Genomic DNA, 27,311 nt, shown 5'->3' with positions numbered 1-27,311 from the left:
TTCACTCTATCTGGCTAATAAAAATATTACCAGTGTGTGGAAAATAGAGTAGTACTTCCCTTTAAAGAGAACATAGAAACAATAATAAAGAAGCAGAATACACATGAATGAAACCCATAAATGTTACAATAAAGGGCTTGAGATAGGTGTATGTATGTATCAGGAGAAATCAAACAAGAAGCTCTTTAAAAAGGGGACTTATGAGAAGGAGGAGAAAAAAAATGCCTGGCATTAACTGAGAAAATATCAAGCAGAAAACTGCCTGGTTTAAAAGAAATTCGAAAGAGATAATCATTTTTAAAGGAAAATGCACATCAAGGAAGGAAAAAGGAAAGGAAGGAAAAGTAATATAGTTTTATTTGAAATAAATTTCTTTGGGAATAAACCTAATGGAGGTGGTTTGTTAAAGACATTATTTTCATGCTAACAGGAAGCAAAGAAATACAAAAAGCGAATATATAAAATAACGTTCAGGAGTAAAGATCATAGTTACAGTTATGATTCTTTTTCCTTTACAGACTTTCAAAATCCGTCATTCCTCCAAACCTTTGACACATTTAATATTGAAGTACACAGCTGTTTGAGGTTGGGGTTGTATTTTTTTTTTTATATTCAATGCTATTATAATTTAGTGCAAGTACATGCTAGTGCTATGAATGCCTGCTACTGGTAGCTCTAACTTTAGTACTATGTAACATTAAAAATGGACTTCATCACCCACTTGGAACTTAAATTCTCAACCTGCCGCTCATTTCATGTGTCTTATAAGGGCCAAATTCCTTGGCTTTACTTTTGAGTTTGAACACATGTTGCTGAGGGAAGCTTTCAGTTTGAGAGCATCTCTGAAAGTCCACTTTACAGGGTCAAAACAATGAATATTCCCAGCCAAGTTCAACAAGAGTTTCCTTTCCCAACAGTGGAACATACTATTCCTGCACTAGGATATGAATACAAATACTTGCTTCCTTTCAGTCAGGAAACCTCACAATTCTCTGTCTGAGCTGAACACTGAACCACGAACCTCAAAGGAGCCTAAACTCTCCCAGTGACTGGAACATCTTGATGTAATGATTCAACACAATCATGACTTCCATGAGAGCTTAATAAGGTATGTGCTATAGGTTATTTTTCAGGTATGATAGAAAAGTTTGCACTTTTTTGTTCACCTCTGTGACACTTTCCCCTTTATTCACTTTAAAGTAGGAACCACTGCTGCAAAAAAATTCATACAGTGAGTGGAAAACCACATTTCCGCCAGATATGTAGCAAAGATATGTAAGGGGTGTGAAATTAACATTTTCAGTACATTCCCCTCCCTGAAAGACATTTATAAAAATGAGAATTGGGGGGGGGGGAGGGGGGGGAGGGGGGGGAAGTTATTTCTCTTGAGGTTTTTCTTTTAATTTCCTTTGAAGCTGTGCTTTTTGAAAGTGCATTCACATTAGCTCACAAACCAATTTTTATCTTTAAAACTGTTTCAGATGAGAAAAAATAAGAGAAGCAGAATCTTTGCTTGCTCTGCATTTATTTTATGTCTTTTGATCTTGTCTCTGTCATGGGGACGATATTACTCTGAAGCCTGTGGTAAAATGCCAGGGTGAGAAAGAAGCTTAGCTCTTTGAAATGAGTATGGTCAAATTTGTGTTACACCCTCTGTGATCTGATAACGACAAATCTAACATGTAAATCTTTGCAGAGACATATACATTCATGTAATCCATTTATTTGCAGACTTGAACAAATATTGACAGAAGCAACTTCATACCTGTGGGTAATGACCCACCACAGTGATGACAGATCACAGCCCTAGCTAGAGCCTGTGCATGAAAACACTGGATGTACAGAGCTTGGCTCAATTTCTCCTGAAGTAAAATGTGTTTTCTTCTTTTGCATTAAAATTGATCAAGACAAAGGAATGACACTGATCTTCCTGGGTTGGGTGTCAGAAGCTACTTCTGAATGCTGCTTTTTAATGGTGTTTGCTACAGAATGGTGTAACCTCAGGTGGAGCTATGCTGCAAGTTCCAGTCAGATTCTAGGTGGGCTGAATGATGTTCTGGGGGTGCTTCTCTCTACTCTCAGTAGAGGAGGACCATGAAACTCACTGCTGGATTGAAGACACGCAGTGAGTGCATTTCAAACTCTGAGGTTTTTACCTCCTAGGATTCCATTTTGGCTAGCGTGCTACAGGATAGGTGTGAGAGGTTTTGTTAGATCAGTGTAAACCAGCATGCATGTGAATATCCACCCGAAAACTGCTTTTTGGAGAATAACCCATCCAGGTTTGTAGATGCTAGATATGATATGATGCCGTAATATTTTTGTAATAGCAACAGTCTGAAGATATTTATAATGTAAATCTGTTGTGTAATGACCTTAAGAACAGACATAAGTATAAAAACTCTTAGGTTTAATAGGTTACTCTTCTGCTGGTAGCAGTTTGGATACTTGCAGGTTCCTAAATGACTTGTAATATCATCCTGCTTTCAATCTGACTTTCCGTTCTAGAGTTCTAACCCCAAAAGAGGTGTTGAGTCTGAGATGGACCATATCATTATGGTTCAACAGAAGAAAAGAAAGGGAAACTGTTTTGTTATTTTTAGAAGAGATACTGCCTTCCTGCATGTTCACCAAGTACTCCTCCCTCAGTAAATCTTGTGTGCCTGCTTGATGAGGGGCCACAGGCTTTAGTGTATCTGTCTCTCCAAAGAGTGTATTTTGTAGGTGTGATGCCAACGTTAACATGTGGCACACCTCAAAGCAAGGATCTTCTTGGTTTATTCCAATCTACACAAAGGTTGCTACTGGAAGAACTAGTCAGGAATATTATGCCAGGATAAATTTGTTAAAAAGATCTTTCTAGTGACCAGTCAGCTCCAAAAAAGAAACATCTCTCCACCTCTATCTCTTCACCCCACCAGAAGAAGAAGCTTTCCATCTATTCGCTTGGAAGGCTCACTTTTGGTCTGCAAAGGATGTTAATGTCAATACCAGTAAGCAAAGACCCTGCAGGTTGATTTTTTTCCCCTTTATTTTTATTTTCCCATTTTTTTTAATCTAAAGTTTGGATGAACTTTTCCTCCATAATACCTTTTCCTTTTCCTTTTAAAAATAGGGAAGGTATGTGTGGGTTTAATACATCTCTAATTATATTCTTTAGCCCGCTGAAGCAAAGTTAAAATTATAACTTTTATGATGACAGTGAATCATTTTTCTACCCTGTGTAGGGTGGATATGAAGGCTAATATCCTCCCAATGCCATTGACTCAGGGTTGCTAAAGGAAGCCTTGTGAAGGAAAGTCTTCTCTTATCACTTGGCATTTCTGACTTGCTAATCTGATTTCAAAGAAAAATTGTTTATAGAAGTTCCTGGTTCAAATCCTCCTCTTTGCTAAAGTTGATGTCAAAGCATGTGCAACAGTAACTGGATGAGCAGGTCAAGCTTGTTGAGTTCAGATCCAGAAATGTTAACAATTTACTGATTTAGCAGCTCCTAGATGCAAGTTAATAACCAGAGAAATAGGAACCCATTCAAACTTACTGGGTCAGACAATCTGACTTTTTCCTGTACTAGTGCTGAAATTCAACTCTGGGTGATGTCTCAAATCAACAGATCTCTGGGTCAGTTATTATATTTGTTTGATGTCCCTGGCTACATGAACAAATAAACAAAACAGCCTGCATTTTCTCCCCCTTCAAACCTTCCCTTTACTTTCCATTGCTACTTAAATGATTTTACTGCCCACCCTGTGTCTCTTGCAGCATAGTCTGACCAAGCAGGTGCTATGGTGAATGAGAAATGCAGCTCAGGGTACTTTTTGTGTGCCCATTCAGCCCCTTCCTTATAGCAAGTAGGGGAGTATCAGCAGTGATAGTCTGCACACAAACACATCATACTTGCTTGGGGAAATCATGGGCATAGGCACAAGCTACCTGGTACCCTTCACAAGATCACAGGAGAGAGAAGATGATAAACCCACCACGCACTGAACAGAACTGTTAGCATTTTACAGATGGTTCCCTTGTGCCCCAAATCAAGCTTCCAATTCAGGTTTTAAAAGAGTATTTCTGATAACATATAAAAGGTATTACAGGAACTGTGGTAACAGAAGATGAAAGTTTTCTTGAGTTTTCTGTTTTATATATATATATATTTTTTTAAACCAGCTGTATAAAGTCATCTCTCTGAAGTATTGACTCAGCTAGTTCAAGTATTGACTTGGTGAAGTCAATAATAAGAGCTCATTCTTATTTAGTCCTAAGTAGCAAAGGCTCCTCTCTCAGGATACTTTTGGGGACTCTGTTGGTGATCCACCTGGGCATGCCGACCAACAGAAGGCTCCCATCCCTCCAGGTTCACAGGGAGGTGGACATGTTTTGGGAGACCACAGGATTCAAATCTGCACAGCTGGTGTGTGTTGTAATGTGTGAGCACTCGGAGCCCATGGGGTCGTTGGTCAGCTCTTCTGCACCCGTGGCCAGTGGCAAACCAACATTCCCCAGTGGTAACATGGACTGTACATCAGTTCTCTGGAAGCAATAACAAAAAGAAGATGGCGACTTGCATCCTGTTGGCACAGTCCACATTCAAGGTTGTTCCTATTTGGATCCATTCCCTTGAAGGTACAAGGAACAGCTGTGCAGGAAATAAGTGACAGCCACACCACCTAATGCTTTATGTACAAACAAGGGGTGAGCTGCACAACCTTGATAAAGGCAGGTGTGATAGTGATGGAGTTGATTCACATCACCTGCGTGACCCCACAACTCAAATAAGGGCTGCCACAACTGGTGGGCAGGTTGGAGATGTTCCATAGCTGGGATTTGATCTTCACAGCAGCTAATATTGCAGGGGTTTGTGAACGAAAACTCAAAGCATTAATCTCTTTGGCATCAGTCCTGCAGATTAAAAGAATAAAAGAGGGCTGTTCTTGTTTGAAAAGAGAGGTAAACCAGTTTCCTATCAAATATGAAAATATTTCCGTTACCTTAATTTCATGATAAAAAGTTTTTAAGCCCTTTTCACTGATTATTCTAAAACAATTATATATGAGGTTGTTCACTGATTTTTCTCTTTGCCACTTATCAAAACTTTTATTATTTCATTGGTATAAGAGAAGGGGAAAGGTATTGCTTGTTAGATTGCTTTTCATGAATACTTATAATTTCATTTTATGAGCTTTGTTGACATAGATGCAATTTATTTATATTTTCACGGGATAAATATAAAAGACCATGGATACAATTGCAGTTCTGTCAGGGGCTACAGAGTTTTCCAGACTGTACAATGAGTGGGCTTATAGTTGTGATAAGAATTAAAGCTCAGCAAGTGTGAGCCATTGATGTGCCTGCCCATGTCAAAGAGGATTTCAAAGCCCATGGGGATTCACTGTTTCATGAATAGAGCAGATGTCTCACTCATGAGATGTGAATGACTCCCTGTCATGAACTCATGGTCTCACTGAACTGATGTTCCTTTGCACTTCATTATTTTCTTGCCTCTGGAAGCACTGGGGACTTCCAGGCTCAGCCTTATTTTGGACATCATTCTTTAGACCCCAGATGTAGGATTTAGTTGCCTGAACACAGTACAAATGAAAAAGACATGTGCTCCTTTAAATATCCCAGGATACCTGAGTGTCATGAACAGAGAATTTTTGCCCTACCTCTGTCTCCACAGACAATGCCAGGTACCTGCAAAGGGCACTGTGTGCCTGTGTTCTTGTAGCTGTATCTCTAGTGGAGATACAAGTTTGATGCTGCAAACATTCCTCAGGAGGAGCTTGATTCCCCTTAACTTCAGCAGGATTATGGTCCCCCACCCCAGGTGTGTGCTCTGAACTCTGAAGCTGACCTTTGTGACTATTCACTGCTGCTGCAGAACAGACCAGCTGGGAGAAGCCAGCAAACCTAGAGCCTGGTGATGGCTACAGCTGTGCAACTGAGCCAGGTACAGCACTTGCTGTAGGTGTAGCTCAGCTCCCTCTCAGTCTCTCATCAGTCCCAGTCCCTCCGGCGCTGCTGGAAAATGCCGAGGTCCAGGCCCCGGTGGGGGCTCCCCTGGGTTTTTCAGTCCAGAGCAGGTTTAAACTGTCCCAAGAAAAAAATAGTCAGGATACTTCTCTGCCCTAGCTAGCTGAAACTAACTAAAAGCAAAAAGATCTCTGTCCTGCAGTCTCTCCAAGCCTCAACCCAGGTCGGAGAAGAATGTGGAGGAGTCAGGCAGTTTTCTCAAAACAAACTCCAAACTTCTTCTTGCTCCCCCTTTGCTCTTAGAACCAGTCTTAAAGGCACAGAACTCAATATGCAGCACAAACAGAACAGATGTTTAAGGATACAAGCATCATAAAGTCACCTTAGGTCAGGCCTTCAACAATGGCTTTACTGCTGCAAGAGTTATTAACACAGGCTTCTGGTCAGGCAGTGAGCTTGGAATTTACCTAAAATTCTCCAAAAACACACCCATTGCTCTCCTGTTGGCATAAAGATGCTATCATAAAAATCTGTGGGTTGAGTACCTCTCCAGTGTGATCTTCTGCATACAGCTTGAGTAACTTAGCTGTGTTCCCTCCTTGGAAATCTGGAAATTAGGTTATTCTGGAAAGAAATGTTGTGGTTTGATGGCAACTGTCTAATAGGAAACCACTGAACTACAGCACAGGTTGAACAGTACTCCATGGCAGTTAGGAGACAGCGAGTTGCAGTCAGTGGAGCTAAGGCTTGAAGTTGCCTCAGTGCTGGTAGAAATAAGACTTTATATTTCAATATTAATTGTCTAAGCTATTCACTATCTGCCTTTTTATTACCAGGATGAACCCATGTAACCAGAGATTATCCAGTTCACATTTGGAAAACACACTTTGTATTTATTATCTCATATATGCCAACTAAGTAAACTAATCTTTAAAATTTATTACTACATTGGTCTTAGTATGACACAGTTCCTCTGATACAATGCTGTTCATAAGGATACATCAAGAACCATAGAATCAATTTCCAGCTTTGCTTAAGTGCCTTTTTAAGAACAGTGGAGCTTTCAAATCTAAGAAGCAACATTCAAATTAAACTTTCAGCCTCTTAGATGAATAAGCCTTTTTTGTTTTTTGTTTTTTTGGTTTTTTAATTGCACACAATCTTTTTAATCAATAATGTCAATGCTCATTTGAGCACCTGATCTCTTGAGGGCAGCCTGGACAGAATGGTTCTAACAGCACTAAGATGATAGTTGGGATTTTCTTCTGTCTAGGGGGCTAGAAATTTGTTCAGTGTTACCTTAAGGTGTTCAAACCCAGTGGCAGGAAGACCTTTGCCTGGGGTTTCTCATTCCCCTAAGACTATTTAGATTCTCTGACAATACAGTTATGGATCTGTATCACCAATGTTAAGTATGAACGCTTTCTTTGCAGCCTGTTGGCTTTAGCAGGGTGTGGGGTGATCCTTAGCAGTTTTTCACCTTATTTGAAGCTAAAGCTTCTCACCATTTTGTAGGATACAATGGAAGGACTTTTTTTCTTGCAAAATTTTAATGGACATAATTTGTTTAATCTTTAAGACTTATTAATTTCCTGTGTGAGATGATGCTTCCTGTCCTTCTGGTCACTCTTTTTGCAAGACTGCTTGGAAGCATTTTCCAGCTACAGCTGCTCTTTTGTTGCTCTCAGAATGAAGTAATTTCTCCATCAGACCATCAGACATTGGACATAATGTTTAATACCATTTCTGGCACAGGATAAAACATTGCATTTGATGCAGCTGACCAGAGTATTGTGTTAAGTAACTAAGAGAGAAGAAAGGTGGGAGAAGCCACAGTCTCAGTGGGCCTGGTAAACCAACCCCTGATGGTTTGTAACGGGACAGTGAAGCTGAGTTTCTGTGTGCCCAGGGTGCTGTACGGTGAAACTCAGCACACCTTAACAACAAACTGGGCACTTCTGCCCTCCAGGCTGAAATTCAAGCCTGAAGGAAGAGTCTAACTACCATCACCAATGCATTAAATCCAACTGATAAGTTTGGCTTGGTGATCCCTATGCGTCCCTTCCATCTTTAGATATTCTATTTTAAAAAAAGCCCTTTCTTTCTGCCTTCTTCAATTGAGTAATTTTATGTTTAAAAGCATTATTAGTGACTTGAAAATGATACAAAATATTTCTAGTATGTGCACAAAAAAAAATGCTTTGATCAGCTTAAAAGTTTTTGGTTTGGTTTAAAAATTCATTTCAGAAACAAAATCTTTTCCACGCTGATGTTATGATCAACTCTTTTAATACCGTGCATTGTTTTCTGGGGCTTAAAACATTAGCAACTAGTATGGATGGATTTTTTGGGAATGGACTTTGCTAGGAGTCTCCTAAGAAGTAGCCAAATTCCTTGGGTTTGTTTATGGAGTCACTTTCTCTTAATTTATAGGAAAAGTAGAAGAAAAAAAAAAGAAAGCTAAGAAGACACTGGTTTTCATGCAAGAGTAAAACACCAAAGAGTTGGGTACCTAACAACAGAAGAAAATCAAACCCAAAGGCTTGCCAAAAGTCACACAGTAATTCAGGTATGAATCATGGAACCATCACAGAGATCTCCAAGATAAGAAGTCCAGTTCTGACTGGCAGCTGTTCTTCAGGTAAAAATTTGGTAAAACTGCAAAACAATTAAGTGTTCATTTTTCTTTTCTTAATATGAGTTCATTGCCAGTCTAACCACACCGAGCTCAGTGTTCAGAGAATGCATTCCACCTAGCTAAATTAAAATCTTGGCTGGGAAAATTGAAAATGAGAAATTAGGCCCTGGGTTCAGAATGTCCCATAGCACTGCCAAGGCAACAATATCAAAACATGATAAGCAGAACTATTCTGAACGGTAGGCACAGCTTAAAATGAGGTTACAACAGCTTTCTCTGAAGGTTGAAGGGAGACACAACACTTAGTAGTTGCCTGTAAGTAAACAGCATCTACAGTACCTGCAGTATCTTTAGCCTCTGTAATGCATACCATCGCCTGTGTGCTAGATACGCTATTGACTCTGAGTGACTCACTTTTTATGACCTCACCAATGAGATAACACCCTCATTTGCTAAAAGACTGTATCAATTAAGAAAAGCCCTACTGCCTGATAACCTGATTAAGAATTGAGTACTCAGGGTGGTGGTGTGAGACCTTTCATTTCTAATCAATTCTGACTTCTTGTTGAGCAGCTTTATGGAATTATGCAGCCTTTGGCAAACTTTGATGCTTACTACCCCTAAAGATAATTTACTCTTTAGTTGTCCAATTTGCTGCAAGGTGGGACCCATCTGCTTATAGGTATCTGTTCTCTTAAGACTTGGTGTCAGAGGGTTCATTTTTCATTTGAGTGTCCTTAGGGCTTTTGTACATTTGCCATTTAAATTTAAAAAAAAAAAAAAAAAAAAAAAAAAGAGCAATGTAGAAACTTCAGTTTCAAGATCACAGATGTACATGCTGGTTTATAAATCCTCTGACCAGCAACAACAGTTATTTATATGAAATTTGAGAAAAATGCCCAAATCCAGAGCTGGAGGCAAAGCTTTCCTTGTCTACATAATCTTGTAACTGTAGATCATAAAATACATACATTCAGTATTACTACAACATGGCCAAACCCTTCCTTCCCTCTGCGTAACTGTTGTCACACATCACTATCACAGTTATGGAAAACTTGAAACATATTGTGAGGCATACTGTTAGGGCTTATGTTCCTTTTTCCGAGGGTGGAAACACCTATGGGAGAATGCCATGTAGTTTACTTCACCGTTTGGTTCTCCTTTTGTTGCTCCCCTTTGGATTCTAATCTCTCACTAACAGGGCTGTAAACAAAGTGGGTAGGAAGGAGATGTGTCCCTTTCTTCTGTTTCAGTTTGAACAACGAAACGTCTGATAGCACTGGTGTAGATAGCAGTGAGGTCCTGCTCCTTGGTAATCAGCAATGTTTTCTGGTGGCAGCAGGAGCTCCAGGCAATGCTGAGAGCCCTTGGTGGAGCACTGGTGCTCAGGATAAGTCTGCCTCCACCCTGTCTAGCATGCAGACAAACCAGAAAGCACTGTGCTATTCTTTTTTCATTTGTTTGTTTTGGCTGTTTGGGCTTTTCTTACAGATCCAAGCCCATCAGTTTAAAACCTGTTACTCAGGTGTTACTGAGCTGGCTTTTGGCATTAGGATGACTACAGTTTTACTTCGAGAGCTGAAATCCAGTTTCCTCTGGTAGCAACCTTTCACAACTCTTTTAGGTCTAGGTGATTCTCCCCCTCTATTCTGCTCTCATGACACCCCACGTGGAGTGCTGTGTCCAGGTTTGGGGACCTCAGCTCAAGAAAGACATGGACCGGCTGGAATGAGTCCAGAGCAGAGCCACTAAGTTGATCACAGGTCTGGAACACCTCTCATTGGAAAACAGGCTGAGAGAGATGGGGCTGTTGAGTCTGGAGAAGAGAAGGCTTTGGGAAGAGCTTAGAGCACCTTCCCCTACTTAAATGGGGCCTACAAGGAAGCTGGAGAGGGACTTCTAATAGAAGCAGATAGTGTCATGATAAGGGACAATGGTTTTAAACTAAAAGAAGGCAGGTTTATGTTAGGTATTGGGGGAAAATCTTTACTAAGAGGGTGGTGAAGTACAGGAACAGGTTGACCAGAGAGGTTGGGCTGCCCCACCCCTGGAAGTGTTCAAGAAGACCAGGTTGAATGGGACTTTGAGCAACCTGGTCTAGTGAGTGATATCTCTGCCCATGGCTGTGACTAGATGATCTTTAGGGTCCCTTGCAATCAAACCCATTCTATGATTCTATAATATTTTATTCCTCTGGGATATCTCAGCCATACCTGACAATTAGCAGTTTAGGAACTTTCTGCTGTCTGAAAGACAGAGAGAAAATAAATCATTAGCTATTTATGCACCAGTCTATGCATAGGACCTATGGGAAAAACGCCGTGATGATGTGCCTGCCCAGAATTGTACCAAGATGCAAGGACATATGGCAAGGAAGCTATCTCATGTGGTTAGGACCAGGCACCTTGGAGATTATACTAATCATATCACATCATACGATATCATATCTAATAGACACAAGTAATTATATTAACATATGTACAAGGAAAAGCATGGAGGAACGTACTGACAAGTACTGTAAAGAGGAAGACTTCCCCAATCTAACATGGTTATACTACTCACTTGTAGTCTGATGGTGGTGGGAGATCCTTCAGGTGTATCATGGTTCTGTACAAATCACAAGCTGTTTAATAGTGCACTGAAATGCAGTCTTGAGCCATGACTGGTAGAAGATGTTCTATCTGATTTATCCTGGGCAAAATGTCCAGAGGGGGTGGTAAGCACATTAAGTTAGATGAGCCATCCCAGGCATACCTTTCACTTGTTATCAGTTGTGCATGATAAACTGACCCCAGAAACATTCCATTGTAGATTGAACTAGAATTATTTCAGACATAAAGACTTTCTATTTGCAAAAAGTAAATATCAGGGAAGAGTTGTCATAGGACCTTGTTTGTAAGCAATGAGCGTCAATGTACATTTATAGGGAAAGCAGCAAATCATAGAGAACAGAGGCTATTCTATTTGCCCTGGAATTAAGCAGGAGGGAAATGCCAATCAACACTAGAGGGTTGGAGACCAGAAGCTGTGGAGATCACTACAAAATTATACACATTCTGTTCTTACCCTGCAGGTTTTTTCTCCTACAAATGCTTTCACTTTTTTTTTTTTTTCTTCCTCTGAAGTAATATGCCAGCTGTTCAAATGTTTGACCCTGTGAACATTCAAAAATTGATTGTGCTTTCTAGCCTTGCTGAACACAAGCCAACCCCTGTCTGCAGAAGCAGTGTTTTCCAGAAGCAGCAGTGAGTACACAGAGACATGCTCTGTGCTAAAGGCACTTGCCAAAGCCTTGTGAACGTGTCCAGAAAAGAAATATTCCTGGTCAGTCAAAACACTCAAACCTTTACCATTGGGAGTTAGTAGGAAAGATTCATTCTTTCAATGGTTACCATACCACTTATTTATACTAAATGTGTTATACAATAATAATGTGTTCCCTAGAGTAAACATCTGTCTGTCCCCCAGAATACTTTCTGGATCTTTGGCCAATTTCAATCAAATCTGGCAGATGAATCAATGTCTCAAGTTTATGTAAGTTTCTGTAAAGCTGGAGAAATTAGTTAGCCAGGCAAAAGAAAGAAATTTTATTCGGATATCGCTGTTAAAGCCCTTCCACTTCAGGAAAAGCTTAAATATCATTTTACCCCTTACTCTACAGGGAATCAGCATGAGAGCTGAACATCAAAATGTTTATGCATTGGAAACAAGGTTCATTTCCCCTCACATTCTAAAACATCTGACCTGACAGGTGGGTTCTGTGATGTCCAATAAGGTGAATATACTGACTTAAAGTTGGCACATTAGCAATCTCTTAGCTTGAAGGAATAACATTACCATAGTTCAATTAAAATTTCATTTAGCGTAATTCAGTTAAAGTTTCAGTGGCACAAGAAGACAGAACCCTCTGGGAAATTAGTTTTTATTAGGTCCAATGGTTGTTCAAAAATTTTTTTGCCCTGGAAAAAATGTGAATGACTCCACTGTGGTCATCCCTCATCATAACACATTACTGGTCTGAGAGGGATGAACGACTCCCATTTTAGCTGTAAAATTAGAGGTACTTTTTTTAGAGAAACATAGAACTATTAAGGTTGGGGAAAAAACTCTTAACATAATCAAGTCCAACTGTCAACCCACCACCACCACGTTCACCACTAAACTATGTCCTCAAGTGCCATATTCACAAGTTTTTTGAACACTTCCAGGGATGGTGACTCCACCACTTCCCAGGGCAGCCTGTTCCTGTGCTTGACAACCCTTGCCATGAAGAAACTTCTCCTAATATCTAATCTAAACATCCCCTGGCGCAACTTGAGGCCATTCCCTCTCCTCCTCTTATGTAATCACGTAATTTCCAATTGCTGTGAGTCATGAAGGCATTTTCAGGTCTAATGCCCTTTCTTCCCCATTCTTTGTTACTTCTGAGCCTGAGAGCATCCTGGTTGTCTGAAGTGACTCTTTTTCTCTGTTTTGTCAGCTATGCACACCATGACAATGTTTTTGTTCATCTGACTTTGAGAGCTTTGCTCACCTTCCTACTTTCAGTCTTTGCTCCTGGCATTTTGTTGAACTGCTATTCCTCCTTTGTAAATTCAGTCTGAACTTCATGTTTTTCTCTTTTTTTGGCAAACTGTTGTTAATTCTTAATTTCAAAATTGTTTCTGCACTATTCAGTAAGTTCTTCAGTTTTCTCTTTGGGTCACGATGTTGGGACCTTTGCACAGATGTTTGGTCTTATTTGGTCAAGTCTCGACACTTGTGGTAGAGGGGGAACAGCAGAGAGGTTCTTGCAGCCCCTTCTGATCTTCCAGGCAGCTTTTCTCAGGTAAATCCATGAACATAACTACCATGACATTCATCCAAGCAAAAACCTGCACAGCACAGTGCATCAGCTCTTCTTGCTGGAGTTGTCCACAGCCATCCATCCAGAAAGTATTTTGTCTTTGTCACATGCTCATAGCCCAATCCCGTAAGTGATCTCCTGTCAGTCTTTAGCCTCGTACAAGAAACAGCCCCCTTTAACGTGTTACTGCCTGAAAGTTAAGTCACATTGACCAACATTTTCAGGAAAAAGGAACTTCTCTATCTTCCTCATAGTGCACAGGAAATGATACTACTCTCTGTCTGGAGTTTAGGCTGGAATGCCTATAGGCAAAGAGGATCTATTTCTACAGTCAAATTTTTGATGGAGAGTGGGCAGGATGCAAGCATTTGTCTGCATGTCAGGCAGAAAAGGCAGCAAACAAACACACCTTCTCAAATACATGTATTTCCCTAGAGAAATTGGGAAAGTGGCATGCGGAATTTCAGATTTTCATGCAGTACTCTTTTCATTTGAGTTGTTCCTGATAATGACATCTACATTTTCCCCTTTACTCCCCTCTCATTAATCCACACGCAAAGGTGAAAGGAAATCTGTTCATGAATGATTTATCAAAGTGCTACGCAAGACTCAGTTCTTCTGGCAGATTTGTAAAGTAATGTGACACGTTGTATTGTACCACATGAGTTATGGGTCTTTGTCCAGTGCTCGTGGGGGTGGCAGGGAGGAGTGTTGGGTTGCCCTACCAGCAGTGTAAGTTTTACTGTACACTGACATGGGGATTCCAGAGTCTCTTCCTGGTTCTGCAAAGCGGTGCATTTGTAAAGGACACCTTCACCTTCAGAAGCCAAGAAGGAAGCCTTTAGCTGTGTTTCATTCACAACAAAAGGTGAAATAATAAAATTAATTTGTTTTCATTTACCTCAGGGACGACTTCAGCATGGGTGATGTTCACCTCTATCTCCTTCAGTTCTCTTCTCAGTCTCCAGGGAACTTGTTAGTGTTCCAGGAGATATTTCCAGATCTGGTGTCCTGATTTTCTTTTAGAAGCAGAGCTCCCTTGTCATTAGCTCAGTAGTGGAGCACACACTCTGACAGCCAGTGGTGTTCAGAGGGGGGATAGGGCAAATGATAGGAATGGCCAAGGGTTGTTGGTCTTCCTGCTTTAGGAGAATAGGCAAGGAGCAAAGCATGCTGGGGAACAGCTGAGGACAAATGGACAAATTCAGAGGAAGCTCAAAAATTAAGAAAGCTGTTTCAAAACTGATTTGAAAAGGAAAAAAAAAAAATACTGTAGTACACAGATTGTATATTTATCTTCCCAGAGTAACGTCAAAATTCTGAAGTTTACCGTTTCAAAGAATGAGTCACAGACCCCCCTACACACTTGGCTTCTTAAAATTGATCATTTCCTTCTATTTTCCCTATTTTGGATTTTTTATAAGCTATGGCCTTTGTGAGAAAGGTTTATTTTCTAAAAAAAAGGGGATTGAGGAAGGTAACCAAAAGAGTTAGTTCTCATTTTCCAAAAAAAAGGACTATCTACTTATCGAAAAATTAGGAAGGCTAATAATGAAATAAGTTTTACTTTGAGTTTCTGGTAGGAGGTGACTAATGCCATTTATCTTCTTAATGTAGTGAAGCCCAAGATTGTATTTGCCTTACTGACTTATGCATAACTGATGCCTCCCTGCATCTGTATTTCATCTAACTGTGACTCACTTATTAAACAGTAATAACCTTATTTATATTATTCTTTTCAACCTTTTATTTATCTGGAAGTTCATCTAAGTGAGCAACACATGCAAGTTACTAAGCAGAAAATAAGTTTGATAATTGCAAACTGCAAATATTACATGAGAGAAGTAAAAAGAAATATATAAAACAGGAGTTAATTGCAAGCGTGCCTATGTGGATGCAATTTTATAGCCTTTACCCAATTGTCCTCTGACTTTTCTCTTTTCTGCCATAGTAAAATAGTAATTTGGTACATTTTGAATCCTTGAGGTCCTTTCCAAGCCTATATGGCCTTGCTACCTCATTCCTGTCTGAAAGATAGACAAAATGGGCATATCTTGAAGGAGGACATGAACAGGATATATCTGCAATTGTTATCAGCCATCCTCATTTTCATTAGGCTTAACATGATTTTTAGCTAATGGAGGACATGGTCCATTAACTCCCTAACTCTAAATGTTTCATGGAGGTATGCTCCATGTCAAAGTTTAACTCCCCCCTGAGATGTTTTGTCAGGGTTTGCTGCTGATGGAGAAACTATGTAACAGGAAAGTACAACCTCTTTCCTGGTTCTAATTTGGTGTTTGTGTGACTATGAAGGTAAACTTTAACCATGGCTATAAGAGGAAGAGATGTACAGGATGTAGTAAATACTGTACCTGTCTTAGAAGTTGTCTTGACTAAAGAGAAAGTTTTAACACTGAGACAAGTAGGGGGGTAACTCTGCCATCTACCTCTGCCATCAAATGTGCTCACATGGCTGTGCAGACGAACTGAAAAGCATATTAAAGTACTACTGGACTATGTCTAGATGGGCTGAAAGAGATCAACTATTTATGCTGGAATTTGGGAATATAAGCATCACAGAAGAAACAGTATGAATGTGGAATTTAGGGGGAATATAGGGGGAAAAGGAGAAATAGAAATAAGCTTTCCTACTAAGATTAAAAAAAAATCAATGGACTGGAATTTTTTGTTAGATTAATTTTTCAAGATTGATTTTCATTTTCTCATTATTTTTTTCTTTTTAATATCAGTGTCTTGATAGACTTGTGTTTGTAATAAACTCTATGCACAAAGATCCCATATGTCGGTTTGCATACTACATTAAATTCAGTCTATATGGCTTTGGTCTGTATATTCTTAAGGCAATAGATATAAAAGGGAATAATTTCTATCCTTTAGCTCTCTAAATTAGACATTCTCCATAATTAAAGAAAACTGCTAGTGTCTTAAGGAGAAAGAAACCCTAAACTGAATCTAAATTCAATGTCAGAGCTCACAGAGAAACATGTCCTTCTTCAAAGTTTTCTACAGACTGGAATGGCCTGTTTCTCCTACCTACACTCTGACCTTCAAGGGTCTCCTTCCCTCTCTGCACAGTTCATTTCTCTAGGGTACAAAATATTCTTTCCTCTTGGAATAAGAGGAAGTGATGTTGGCAGACTCCACATATAGTTTTCGCAAGTGCTGGCAGTCCAGGAAACTTTTGTGATTTTTGGGGAATTGCTGTGGAGCAGTTATGGTAGGAAAACATTAAGAACAGAATTACAAAGAGGTGTGTCATACCAATTCTGGCAGCCAAGCCTGCAAATCCCGTAGATTGCCATTGGCACCAACAGGACAAGTGATGCCTTTCAAGGAAAGTGCAGGAAACCTCAAAACAAACAGCACAAAGGAGTATCTCACTATACAGCTGGCACACAGCTGTCCTGTTTTAAAGGAGCTTCAGTGACTTTCCAAAGAGAGGAAAGTACATGGATTTGAAGAAAATCCAAATGAGCAGTAGAGACTCAGGAGTGACGGGCTTGCAGCAGGGGCTGGTAATTCTGGGGAAGGCCAGGATGGAGTGTGAGGAGGGATGTATAAACATCTGTTCGTACCTCTAATGAACCAAGGGGGTCCCTGGTATTTTACCCAGGGGCTAGACTGATCTAGCTTTGTCAGTCTCAGAAATAAGTCTGTACTATAGTGAAGTAAACCTCTACATTGGGACAAATACCTCATCTGTAGGTACACATGTTGGGTCAAAAGCACAGATGTGCTACTGTTCATGTAAATGATGTTTTATCAGTTTGCTAAAGTGCTGACTCTTAGCTTATAAAACAGTTGAATTTACTGTATAATACAGTCAACTTTGAGAAACAGCTTGTAAATACATGTTTCTGATGAAGACTGATAAGTCACTGAGCCACAAAACCATTTCTGTTTGCCAGTTAAGATTCAGTGGCCTGAAGAAAAAGTAGATAAGGAAAGATATTTGTTCTCTACAAACAGCTTCTTTTTACTTTTGGTAGTTCACACATGTTTGAGATAAATGCCAGATAAACAGGCATAGTTTCTAATTCTTTCTACATAGTGCCCAAGGAAGGGAAACAATGACTTTAAGATTTTATGCTGCTTTTTTAACTATATCACTTACATAAGAAAATATTACTGATGTGCAGAAACCAGAGGCTTTTTTTTAATGCAAGATCTGGGAATTTCAGAAGAAGCCATGAACATGATGATTTTCATTATGTAGCGCCTAGTTTGTTCACGGCTTTATTTTCAGTTGTTCTTATTACTTAGAAAGAACATTATAAATGAGAAAACAAGTAGTACATTGAAGTAGGACTCAACAGTGCATGTCCAGTGGTACCCAGACTACAATTAGCACATTCATTGTCAAGACATCAGGGCTCTCAAAGCCTTGCACGAATCACCAGATGAACTGACATCTGTTTCCCTAAAGGCATGTCTACTGCACTGTCTCTCCTGCAGCAGCAAAGGGCAAACATACCACAAAACCTGCGTCAGTGCATCTAAAATAGCCCATGCTGCTGCAGCTGATTTATGAAACTATCTATCTTCTTTTTCACATGAGCTAAAATCTCTAAGGAAAAGTGCGGTCACATTTAGGAAGACTCACTTAAGCTGAGTCTTCTGAAGACAGCTCTCTGGCTTTATGGTTTCTCCATTAGTTCAGAGAGAAAGATGGGCAGCTCTAGAAAATGATACCCCTCTCTTGGGGTGAGTTGGCCAGAGGAAGTGAGGCATTTGTGAAGTCTTACATGCTCAAACTTCAGATCCCCAAAGTCAGGTAAAAAGAACCTTCCAGAATGTGGAATAATATTTGCCTACAGCTGTCGCCAGCTCTGCATTTCTATCCATTTACTGTGCCTCCACACATCTTTCCAAATCAGGACTAAATCAGGTTTTCATATGACATGAACTCAATAAGGTATCCTTTGGTGCCTTCACTGAAGATCCTAACACAGTTCTGAGAAGAATAAGTTCTGATGCAATGTCGAAGACATGCACATCCAAAATAAGAACTGTGTCAGGCTCTAATACATCAGTACATGAATGTGGAAGGCAGTCAGCTAGTCATGGAGAGGTATTTATTCACTGTATTAAACTTCTAACTCTAATGACCACAGAGCTGTGCAAACAGAAACCAGTAAGTGTTTGGGAGGCCTTGCTAAAAGCTGCACAATTGCTCGAACAGACAAAAGAAGGTGTGAACCTTGAACGTGAGAATAAAATAAGTATATTGTGGTTTACCTTAATATCAGAAAAGTCACATGACTCCCTTTCAAGGAATAATACAAGAAATTAATCTTGCAGTACATTCATGTGGTAAGATTGAAATCTTTATAAATTGCACAGCAAAGATATTTTAGGATCAAATATCCTTTTAAGTCCAGCAGTATTTTCAAGATACTCACAAAGTTAATATTTGACATTATGTTTCTAGTGATAATAGTACTATAAATGGTATAATTATACTGTTAACCAATAAAATGCAGAACCAATACAAACCTTGACAAGACAACCAATCAAATAATTCCTCCTTTCCAATACCTGGTGTTCTTGCTTCTCTTAAGCAAAAAACTTTAAATATGAGAGGAAAAGGGGTTGTAATATGATGTTACTACTTAAAGATTCTAGAGTATTAGAACTGCTTAATATAGTTCCTATTATACTGTGATAAATATTGCGATTGTATTGAAACATGACACTGATATTAAAATTGCTCTTTCACTCACCTATTAATAACATCACATGCATTTCATGGAAATAGGCTACTATTTTAAAAACATCATGAGCTAGCTTGAGAACTAAAGTTTTCTTTGCATTTCCAAATTTTTTTTTAATCAATTTGGTACAAAACTTTTCTTTTGTTCTTCATTGCCATGAACAGTTACACTGCAGTCGCTGGACTGACGGAATTACATAGTTTCAGTTCTTGGAAGTCTTAAATCTAGGTACATATAGGATATACCAAGTTGAAGTATTTGACTTCTGGTGACAGCTGTAGGCAAATATTCTTAGGTTCGTTTATTTGTTGAAAAACAGACAGAAAGGAGCAAAGCTGTGAACCATATTATTCAAAGTTATTACACAGACTACCTACTTGAAAGAAAATATAGATCTGTTACTGTCACATTCAATCAGTCTATATGCTGATCCTTTCCCTGCAGTCTTCCTTTTTGATATAATTTTTGGACTTGGACTACCTAAGAAATAGAGCTATGCTGCCCATGTGGTCATTTCCTTCCTTTTGTTTGTCATTGGATTGAAGTACAAGGAAAACATTGATTGCTGTGACCACCAGTTCCCAGTGAGGTGCATTCTTAATGTTAGCAAAGTGACCATTTGTAATGTTCAAAATCTTCACACAGACACAGGAAAAAAAAGCCACTTGGCAATTGCACAAGACCTTTTTAATCTTACTAGAACGGCTGTTATGTATTGACCAGAAAAATGTATTGCTCCCTTTCTATTAATTGTAACCTAACACCCCAGCAATACATGTCCTCAGGCAATAGGTCCAGCGCCTCTGCACAGCTTCGCCCTTGAGACCTGCTACAATTCTTCTAAGTCAAAATCGCCAATCAAGGGAATGATAACAGACTTTTTTAAAAGAGCATTACTTCTGTGCTCTGGAGTTATGAATCATTGGCAGGGCAAAGTTGTAACTTTTATTTAAGCAAGCTAAATAATTCTAATTGATTTTCAATTGAAACAGTCCCAGATGGCAGAACATGAAGTGGTGTCAGCCTGCAACTCCCATGTGGAAGGTGCTTTGCCTTATACATCTCTGAAAACAAGTGAGGAATGCCAGGTATTTGTTGAAGAAGGGATGAAAAGAGTGTGTTTCATTGGTGGGTTATGTTTGCTCCTGTGTCACACAAGGCTGAAGTGGATGCTGGGAGGGAGATGTCATATTATGGACAAGATACAGCAGTTAATCATTGTCACTGTGAGTCAGGGTACTGTCTGGAAACAAGGAGAGTCTGGAACAGGTGCACCACCAGGTGTACAAAGCACATGGCACAGAACTGACTGCGGGCATCCTTTGCTGGGGAGTCTCATTCCTTCTCTCTCCAGGAAGGGGTTTTGCGCCATTCCTTTGTACTACAAGGCCTACAGGGATGGGGAGGCTCACTGGGTGATTTTCCAGGTAAAAGGACTCTTTGTATAGGTCAATGAAATTCACTGCCCAGGAGTGTACAAAAAGCTGGTCTGGGAGGAAAACCTGGGGCTGCATATTTCACAGGCAAAGAAAAACCTTTTCGCTGCTATCTTGCTTCCCTGCTGCTCTGTTTGAAAGCCTCAGGCTTGTTGGGAAAACTGGGTATCAGAACCACACCTCACTGCTCAGCAGCTGCCACCCCTACCTTGCTGCAGAACCTGCTGGAAAATAGAGACTGTTGAAAGCCACAGGGCCTTTCTGGAGATTTGGCTACACCATGGTCATTTTAGTTTCTCTGCCTCTAAGGTATTTTCCTACCCCCCAGATTGTGGTGCTCCATTTCACTTATGTATCAGGCTTGGGAACAGAAGGAGGAACAGAAAAGCAGAATACTGAACAAATGTACATTTAAGTGAGTATAAAACCCCACTGCTTCCAACTGTCTACTATATTGAATAAACTCTTTTTTTTTTCCTTATTGGTTCGGTTTTATGTTGCAGTTAAGGTCATCCAGTGATGTACCATGGATCTGTCTGCCTATCCATCTGCTGTTCCCAGCTACAATACCTGTTAGCTGGTGGATGATTTCCATGGAATCTGGCAGGTATGTGATCCCAGAGGCCTTAGATTCTTGCAAACCCCATGGAGTAAAATAAAAACTGTTGCTATTAAAAGAAAGGCTAATATTGATCTATAAGCTCAACTTGTGCTGTTCAGCAGAGAAGCCAGGTCTTCTTGTTCCACAGCTTGTGCAACATGTTTTTTTCCTCATAACACTGCTTATTTTACTGAATTTTACATATATGTATTTTACATGGGTTTGATTGGTTGTTTTTGCTTCATGTTTGCTTTGTCTGTACGTAGAAGTGACCTGAACTGAAAATGTAGCATGATTACAACATGAGTGTTATACATCTGATGTGTTCATGGTGCTTATAAAGGTGTTTATATAAGGGGAGCCACTCACAATAGAATGTAGTACCTCTATTCTGCTGTAATCATGATCACACTGTGGACTGTACCAAAGCAGGAAAGACAAACCATGCCACAGAAGAATATAGTCCACTAGTTTTCTTAACTGAAGTGATGGGTATTTCTCCACATGAACAGGCCCACTGTCGGGGGCTTACCCCAACATTGAGGTGGTTTCAGGGTCCTTTGCTCCCCTGCACAGCTCCGAGCCGAGCCGAAGGAAGAGACGGAGTTCTCAGGTTTAGATTTCTCAAGGTTGCATATTTCGTTTATTGTTTCTTATCTTACAATTTTCTTGGAGTCCGACAAGATGTTCGCAGCTGCATGGATTCCTCACGTCTCCCCCTGTCTCTGGGCTGTCCTTATCTTTTATACTAATTGCTACGTATTCTTTATTTACTATTTATTACCAATGTCTATCACTATTACTAAAAAGGTCATCTTTACTCTGACCCAATCCTCACTAACTACTTTGTGCCAATGTCACTGCAGAAATGGAGTGAGGGAACAAGAAGGAAGAAGAAAGGGCCAACGCCCTAAATTCTCCATTTTGCCCCATTCACTTCAATGCCAAGAATCCCAAACTCACTGTTTTTTCACCCTGTGATATTCTAAACTACTATTTTTACACTCTTGTGGCCTGCAATGCTTCCTGCAGTGCAAGAAGCCTCTCCCATGGACTGAAATCAAATCCAGTGTCGCTCTGGGCTGGGGTCCCAGACCCCCCCCTGCCCAGGTCCCTGACCCTCCAGGGCAACCAAAGGAATGCCCTGGACTCCAACAGCCCACAAGCCAGATAAACTGATTATTTATAAAAAGGGAAAATTATTTTACATATTTATGAATAATGTAAATTCCACCTATGTAGATATTGCAGTAAAATTCACTTGGGCAGTCACCATCTGTGTATCTTTACTCCTTGCTGTACAACCCTTGAGCTGGACACTGGATTTTTATCTGTATTGTATCTTTACTATTTACTTTATATGGGGTGAACATATTCCATATAATCCAACAAAATCCAGAACCCACCACCAACAGTGGATTCATCCTGAATCCCTACACCATCAGTGTAGTCTGCATTTCAGATTCTGTGTGATGAAGCCATATACGCATTATAGACTTCTGGGTATTTGTCAAAAATTATTCACACTGGAATGATTTTATAAGGAGCTTTTAAAATTACTCTGTGCTGTTGGAAACCAGATGAGCCACATTCAGACCTGGTGATCCATTGAGCTCAAAGTACAGGTGGGAAATATAGCTTCTCCCTTGGTTCTCTGGCCATGCATGGCATTTAAAGGTTGTCATGCATAGAGACTATTTTCCCTTTGGCACAGTGCTTACCCCCTCAGCTCCCTAGTACCAAGAGACACTGTGCCCATGCGTGGAGGAACAAAACCATGAGGCCAAAAGTCCCTTAAAAAAAGGCAGGGGGTGAATGTGTAGATCTTTATCTTCAGTAACCATAACGAAGCTCACTACATTGTGTTGCGTATTTTTACGTTAACAGTATTGAATGAAAAGGGTATGACGTAAAGAAGCACCTCCCAAAAGATCTGCAACAATGGTAACAGTTTATGGATATGGCTAATATTTCTAGAATGTAATTAATTAGACAAAGGGAAATAGGTGGACTTAATTTTATGCCCTGTTTGATATCTGCAGTGTTTGTATCAGATGCCTGTGCTTCCTTTCGCAATGCCTGGTCAGAAACAGGCTCTCTCAGAGAATCATTCACTCAACTGATTCATAGTGTTGTACTGAAGGAAAGTTGGATGAACTTTGTCATATAAATTGTGGTCTCAGTCCTCATGGAAAAGAGGTTCTGTACAGAGTGTAGTACTGCCAGACCCTCTCAAAGATTTTACAAAGATAATACTATATATTAGACTTTTGTCCTGTTTCTATACAATCCAAGAAAGTGGAAAGAACTGAAACAGAGATAATGTATCTAGAATTACCTCATTTTTTTTCTGATTATTTCTGTTTCTTTTTTGATGATTAACCATATACAATGGTTAATTATCAAAATGGTAAAATATTTTTTTCACAACAGGTAGACTAAAGCTTCCTCAGTGTTTGTAGACATACTCATATCTCTATTTTTGACTAATTGAATAAAATCTTTATCACACTTTTGAGATTATCTCCAAAGGGTCTTAAGCAGCAAATTCCCCAGGGCAGCACCTTCTCTGAGCATGATTCAGACTCCTGGATTTTATTTAGGATTTGAGAAACATTGATTAAAATTGACTGACAGAAAAGAGAAACTCTTCTAATACAGATAATACTGCAGCATTCAATAACTTTAAAAAAAACCCCTTGTGTTTGAATCCCTTTCCATCTTCCTGATGCACAGCTAGCAGGTCAATCTGTGTATAAATGTAGACAGAGCAGCTCTTGGCTCCTTCTGGTTTGGTAACATATTAAAGGCACCGATCAATAAGTAGCTGTGTGGCCAACACATGAGCCAGGTACAAACTGTTCACTGAGGTCAATGCACAGTAACTGGTTTTGAAAAAAGTGCCATTCAAGGAAGAGGAACTGGAATATACAAATGTATCAGCCTTTGGCCAAACACAAGCAGGCACCTGAAAATTCATTATGAAGACAGATCAGCATGGTTGCAGATGAGGTTGCATCCAGTTACTTTTATCTGAAAAATAAAAATAAACAAACAAAAAAACCCCAAATAGTAAAGGATCTTCCAAATTGAGGCAAATAGATAGATAAATATAGTTATCTATAAGAGCAATTTGCTGAGGTGAAGTAGGAATGGATTGTTATAAGAAGTTCTCAAACCAATAAAAGATTGCGCTTGTGGATGCAAATCTAATGGGATGTCCCCATAAAGCACTCAGAGGTGTACCAGACACGTATCAAAACCTGTTGAGCCACTCCAGTACAGTCACGTAAAGCTCATTTGCAGTATCTCATCTGTGATTAGATTATGATTTGTCAATGTTTCCATGAATCTTGTTGTCTAGGTAAAGACAGTGAACCAGCAGCAAGGCCTCAGTAAATATTCATAGAGATTATAAGGCAGTGTGTGTTGGTCAAAATGATTGCCAGTAATAGAGATTAGGAAGAGGTCTTTAGAAGGTAGTTTTGAATATATTGCTCTTTTTTCTTCTGGGGTCTCTAAGGTTTAATTACTTAATACAGTGGGGTAATGCCTTTTATCTTCAAGATTATCTCTACATTCCTAGGTATACTTTTACTATGTCAGTGGTACTTTAAAAATTTGGAACATTACTGCAAACTCTTAAGAGTAATTTACCACGTAGCTGGTTGGTATTTTTCCTAGTAAAGCAGGAGCTAAAAATACTAGGAGTTTTTGACTTTTAAGCTATCAAAAATCAGACAAGAAAGATAGAAATGACCACTGGCTCACTTCCACTGAAAAGTCCGCAATGTGTGTACAAAATCACCTGCTTTCTCATTTGTTCCAATGGAAAATATAGGAAAATCTTAGTCATGGGGGTCGATTTGATAAAAATGTCAATAAAACCAGTGGAAACACTCCACCTCACTGTGTTTTGAATCTGAGCCACTATGATAACTTTAAACCCACAAGGTTTTTGAAGGGATTCTGCAGGTACAGAGACTTGAGAGCAAGACTTGAATTTAGCAAAGATTTCTGGTGTTTTCCTTGTTTAGTTTCCACTGCCAGTGAGGGAATACAACATCTGTGCTTCCTGTACTTCCTTTTCATGGACACAGACTTGTAGCAGAATCTCAGCCATTTTTCATGTGAATGGCATTTTCAGAGACCCTTAATTTGTGGCATAAACAATTCAGCAGGTGACTCATTCACCTTTTATCCCAGCATTAGGCCATTGTTTGCCAACCATCATACATAAAACTAGATGGCCTTTTTTTGTGAAAGAACAGTTGTATGGATAAAAATTGGCTATCAGAAATAAATTAAATAAAGGAGAAGATCCACTAATCCTGTGGTGGTCTGTTTACAGCGTGGAGGATTTTTCATGGCTAGAAATCTTGCTTTAAATTTTCAGCTAAATAGAGTGCAACAGTTATCCTCTGTTCTGCAGGGTTTCTCTGTGCTCTGCCTTGCCTATAAATGGAAATCATCTCTCCACACTGGATTCCTAAAACAGCTTGTCAAGTCACAGCACACGAAAGGCCTTGAATGAATGTGAGATAGTGTTATTACTGGGGAGGTGTCTGTGCTGGAAATGCAGAGAACAATGGAGGTTATATAGCAGATATTTTTATTTCAGTAGTTTTCATTCTCTTTTTGCTTCATTTTTACCCTAGCTGCCTAACGTCACAAATTAGCAAGATTAAGGGAAGTGAAAAACTACCATTTTTTTCCTGTCTGTGTCAACAGTACAGGTTATTGCCTGGGAAAACTTTTTCTGGAGGAAGATAGCACCTTGCTGCTTCACCTAAAGCTAAATTGCTGCAAATACCGGGGTGACCCACTGAAAGCATCCAGTGAAGAATCTGTGTACGTGTGCCCTTACAGTTTTGCATAGCTTTGCTATGTCACTAAAGCTGCAGCTGTAGTCAAAGTTATGCTGTCCTTAATGTTGGCCTTGGGCCCCTATCTGCCTTTCATCTCAAACCTGTGGTTTTTTACTTGACCCCACAGAGCAGTGCAGCCTGACCATGATGGGAGATCTGGTCATCTCTGGGTCCCAGACTGACCCATCTGCTGCTGCCTTTCCAGACAGTGTCTGTGTTATTGGAGTCAGCACACGTGCACGACTTAATACAAAAAGCCGGTGGACAGGATTTGCACAATTTCTTGTTCCTGGCTCCTGACCTCTCAGCATACCATCTCTCATATTCCATATGGAGTGGAGAGATGTCTGGAGGAGAATCAAGTGTCTGCAGAAATGTTCCCCACAGGAATGGATATGCGATGTCAAGAAGAGGCCCCCTTTGGCATTGCCTGACCTTTGGAAGGAGTCCTTGGTGCTGACTTTAAAAAGGCATGGATGTGCATTTCACTGCAGGACACAGGATAGATACAGGATAAAGAATACAGGACTGGATATAAAGGTGGGAGGGTTGGCTGGTAGAAGGCAAAACAAACCAACTCTGAACATCAGTAGAAACAACTTCTAAGTGACCTTCATTCTTTGACAATTGCAGAAAGGCTGAACATTCAAGTCACGACTAGTTCTATTGGCAGTCTGCTTCCAAAACGGGACTGAACAGTTCTGGCACACAGATTGTTTGGACTCTTGTGTTCGTAAATCAATGCATGCATCCTTAAAGAATGTAGTAAAAAGACCCAGCTCTAGGAAAAATCATGTCTTTTCAAACATGGCAGAGGAAGCAGCATCCTGTTCTCAGTGGTGCAAAATGAGAGAATTTGGTGAGCAGCAGCTCCTGGAGTGGATGGAACTGTGGCCTGCTGGAAGCCGTGTTGCCAAGAAAACTGTGGAGGTATAAGGAAATCTTAAAATGATAAACAAAACTGATGAAGGGAAGACTCAAGACTCCTTGGGAATGTGATAGGCTTTGAAAGAAGACAACAAAGAGTATCTTTCATGATGTCCCTTCTTCTTTATTTTTCTTTTCCCCCTAAAGAAGAGAAGGGAGCTGGTAGGGACACTTACACACCTTGCCTATCTTCTCCACTATTCCTTGCTTTTAACTCCTGGCCTCCCTGAATTCCTTTTGTTCTAGGCTCAAACCAGGCCTGCAACAGTGTTACCTTATAGGCC

The 27,311-nt window shown here is 39.8% G+C and overlaps 2 long non-coding RNA genes across 2 annotated transcripts; both read left to right on the top strand.

The window, feature by feature from the left end:
* Positions 1 to 1,006: 1,006 nt before the first annotated feature.
* On the top strand, positions 1,007 to 20,275 carry LOC120753609 (uncharacterized). The gene is made up of 3 exons (XR_005701182.2): positions 1,007 to 1,108; positions 8,407 to 8,614; positions 20,188 to 20,275. It is a non-coding gene; the product is annotated as an uncharacterized LOC120753609 (long non-coding RNA).
* Positions 20,276 to 20,967: 692 nt separating this feature from the next.
* On the top strand, positions 20,968 to 26,100 carry LOC131378571 (uncharacterized). The gene is made up of 3 exons (XR_009207915.1): positions 20,968 to 21,046; positions 21,135 to 21,238; positions 25,891 to 26,100. It is a non-coding gene; the product is annotated as an uncharacterized LOC131378571 (long non-coding RNA).
* Positions 26,101 to 27,311: the final 1,211 nt, after the last annotated feature.

This window comes from Hirundo rustica, chromosome 6, assembly GCF_015227805.2.
Source record: "Hirundo rustica isolate bHirRus1 chromosome 6, bHirRus1.pri.v3, whole genome shotgun sequence".
In the NCBI taxonomy this organism is placed as follows: domain Eukaryota; kingdom Metazoa; phylum Chordata; class Aves; order Passeriformes; family Hirundinidae; genus Hirundo; species Hirundo rustica.
Note: the sequence above shows the minus strand (reverse complement) of the source record. Positions and strands in the feature narration are given on the sequence as shown.